Genomic DNA, 4,059 nt, shown 5'->3' on the forward strand with positions numbered 1-4,059 from the left:
TGGATATATAAAGAAAGATCCAGATTTAACACTATCCAATAAAAGGTGTGTTTTTCCATGTGTACCAAAAACTACACTTCGGATATATAAAGAGCGGTCCAGATTTCGTCACGTTTTGGGATTTTAATTTCTGAACTATGAATAGTAACATTTATCCGAGTTGTAACGTTTTCGGTCATTCAATGTTAACAAAGTCAAAGATGTTTCCTCTTTTCCTTCCAGCAATAATCATACCAATGAAAGTAATTTATGTAAATTTTAATTTTAGTTCATAGGAAAAATGACCAGCCAAAGGCTTACCCATCATACAAATCTATAATCCCTGGTAATTTTGGTTGATTGGGAAAAAATAAATCTTGATTTTTTCCCTTATTTATGGTGATGCGCATATTTCAGTAATATATGCTCCAAGATTTGTTTTTGTGATTCTACACTCAAACTGTATTAGGTTATTTGAATTTTGTTTTGCATTTTTCGGATTTCTAACTGTTTTGATAATTTTCTCCTTTGATAGACAGAGAATTCCTCACTTTTCAAAAGGGAAAATTTGTTGAGTTATAGAAGGAAAGATTTGGAGCAATACAAGTTCTCATAATTTCAGGTACACATTACAGTCCCCTCCTTAATATGTTTCCTTCTCTTGAATGGATCTAATAAAATGAACGGTATGTACTTTATATTTATATTTCATAGTTGGATCGTTTTTTTATTCATCCATTATGAATTTTGTTTTTTAGGGTGTTGTTGGAATTTCTTAATCTACCAAATAAGAAGGTCTTATAGGTTTATAGGATTTTGTAGATTTTTCACCTTTTTTTTACCTCAAAATTGCTAGATATATTTAACAAAAAATCCCTTTCAGTTTTGGTTTCAATGGATAGTACAATGTGCCTGTGGCTAATATTTTTTCTTATTTTCGCTATTTTACCTTTTGGTTTGAATAATACTTTCACCAAATTTGAATAATGTCTAAGCCCAATGATGAAAACGAACATCTAAACGGAATTAATATATTAAGAAATCTATTGCTACTTAAGTGGGTTGTGTTTCTGTATCCGTCGTCACAGTGACCAGTTGTTAGTTTTGGATTATACACAGTGACCCGCTATTAGTTTGCACGCGCTATCAAGCAAAAGTTCTTACTCATACGATCATTATTGTCCAATCGGAACATACATCCTGGGAAATCGATGATCTGTTTTGCAGAACTTAATGGATAAGCATCTCTGGCACTTGCTATATTTTCTTCGTGCTATTGGCTTTTTGCGCTAATCGAAAGATATTGTTTGCAGGCACATGCCCATGGAGTTGTTTGTCAAATTTAATGTCAGGTCAAATAAAACCACTAGCGATAATTTGTAAATTTGTCTGTCAAAAAAAGTTGGAGATTGGAAAATGTCATTCCTTACGGAATTTATATTGTGCAATGTTAGGATTGTCGATACACTAGGAATTTTATTATCCATAATCCGGTGTCTGTGTTTGATAAATACTGATTGCCTACAACATCCATGGTTTTTGTGTCTATGATCACTCGTGATCCTTTACACCTGTTTAATTATAATTATTTTCTATTACACCTGTTTGAAATTGTGATTTCATTGCTAATCATCTTTTTTTTGGCACTAAAATATGGATTTGATTTATAATTTTTCATTTAACGAGCCTAATTGGTGATACTAGAAGCTTAGGCATGGGTAGTGACTACTTATATAAGATGTAAGGTATGTTTCCTTGAGTTGGTTTTGACTCTGCTGCTTGAAGTTCCAAATTATTCTTTGGTTTTATTAATGAGCATTTAAATATAGAAAAGAATATATTGGCAGAAATAATAATATTCCGACTGGATACTTAATAATGGGATGGACCAAGATATGATTGTTTATTCTTATTCTTTGTTTGTGGAAGCAATATAGACTGTTTCTCCCCAGATTTAACTCATGGGAACTCCGATATTGTGTTATGAAGGTTCGCATTGTTTGGTGTGATATTGGAATATGTCCAAGGTCTGGATGATGCTTAAAATATCAACCGAATTCATGAAATTGACGAACGGAATCCATGCCAGATCCCGGTTGGATCACCCGTAAGTGGTATGAAATTGACTGGAAGTGTACTAAGGTTATCAGTTTAGATGCGTTGTTAGTCGCGAAAATGTAAGAAACTTATATTGTGTACCCTTTTTGTAACCCTTTCATTTGTTGTCTCTTTTTAAAGCTAATGCTAAATCGAATGCAGGCGATGAATTGCATGGGGTCAAGTAATGGGTACCATCCAGTGAGGGTCGTCTGTAAAGCACTTAAAAAGAAGGATGATTCTAAACAGACTGAGAAACTGGACTACACCAAAACAATATCTCACTTTATGTCTCACAATTTTTTTTGTGTGGTCCCGGTGAGCCCCGCGGAGGACAGAAGGGGTCCCATTTTTTGGGTTTGTTGTGTCTAGCGGTTTCCGCGTGGTTTTATTCACACGGTTCACCAAGAATTTTTGTAAAAAGAAATGCAGATGAAAATCTACATCAAGGTGTTACTTTCTTGAACATCAATACGAAACTCTGGTCAAAGTAAAGAGTTTTATTGAAATGCAAAATTATTCTTTAGAGTTACTGTATATAAAGGATGACAAACCTATCGTATTAAATGGGATTTCACAAGAATCTAACCCAGTTATACACTTTGAGCAGGACATGAACCTAGAAGTTGGCACCTCGACAAACGTATCAGATCAGTTTGAAGGGGAGATGATTGGGATATCAATGTCAGCTGTAGTTATACTGTTTGTAAATCCTTGGCTCTTTGTATATGTGTAATGTTCGAGAAGTCTTCTTAGTTTGTTTCCCAATCAGTACAATTTATCCACGGTTAAGGTTTAAATATAATGCCTTGGATATGGTTCTTAAATATTTGCAGTGTTGCATTTGCTATTTTTATTTTCTCCAAATCTAGACAGTTTTTTCGGAGTGCTATATTTTGTGTTAAAAAATAGTCTTACAAGGTGTGCACCTTAAATAGAAAATTAGATGTATCCCAAAACCTCAAACTGAATTTGTTGGAAATTATTTATTTTTTAGATCGATTCTTTACAGAAAACAAAAAACATTAGTGTTTCTGTTGCTTTTTTAAAATAATATTTTCAAAAATAAAATAATAATGCAGTTGTTAAATAGTATCTTGAAAAGAAAATAGTAAGTCACCTCGACTGAAACAATCGACTGAAACAATACCTTCAGCTAAAACGCGGGTTTAGTGATGGGTCAATCCGCACCCAACATATTACCCATTTTCCTACATGGTGTTTGATATAATTTAAACCGGTTTTTTCTAAGTGAAATTTCAAACTCCAAACTCCCTTAATATCAATCGAATGTTTTGAAATTTCTTTCATTTTTTAAAATAAAAATGATGAAATGTTGTCGGGTGAAAAAGAAAATTTGACAAAGAAGTAATTTAAGTTTGCAGAGAGATGATCTATAACGATCTGGCTTAGGGGAGGAAACATATTTTCTTGACATGAGGCTGAAATGCTCTTATGCTCAAAAGTTTCACAATGGTTAACGCGTTTTGGCTCACTTAGTTATTCATTATGATACATTTTCCTTCGCTTTTAATTTTCAAAGGTAACAATTTTAATTTCCGCCTTCTTCGTTATAACGAGAACCACGCCAATTTAGATTTATAAAAGTAATATGCAGCGGCATAAAAATTTGTGGTAGTTTATTGTATATATTTAGATAAATCTTAAACTAAATAAGGGTGTAAACCATATTTACCGATACCACCGGTAAAAAAAAAAATTCCTTGATTATGATTATATAAGAAATTGTTGATAAAACACCGAATAAGCTAGCAAGTCCACATTCTAACAACGAACAACATTAATGATCCAAAACCCGTGCCGTTACGGCACGAGTCATACCCTAGTAATGCCAATAAGAGAAAATTTCTAGGGAGAAACGGGACAACACTCGAGAAAATTAGCTCAAAAATGAGCAGGATAAGAAGTTTAATTTCAAAAGGCGGTTGACCGAAAATTTAGAATAAAGAGAAGAAAAAAAGT

General features: G+C 33.1%; 1 long non-coding RNA gene across 1 annotated transcript; it reads left to right on the forward strand.

The window, feature by feature from the left end:
• The first annotated feature begins 280 nt into the window (after positions 1 to 280).
• Positions 281 to 2,961, forward strand: LOC113361764. Its single transcript, XR_003365315.1, has 3 exons — positions 281 to 601; positions 1,969 to 2,156; positions 2,239 to 2,961. It is a non-coding gene; the product is annotated as an uncharacterized LOC113361764 (long non-coding RNA).
• Positions 2,962 to 4,059: the final 1,098 nt, after the last annotated feature.

The sequence above is a fragment of the Papaver somniferum genome, chromosome 3 (genome assembly GCF_003573695.1).
Source record: "Papaver somniferum cultivar HN1 chromosome 3, ASM357369v1, whole genome shotgun sequence".
In the NCBI taxonomy this organism is placed as follows: domain Eukaryota; kingdom Viridiplantae; phylum Streptophyta; class Magnoliopsida; order Ranunculales; family Papaveraceae; genus Papaver; species Papaver somniferum.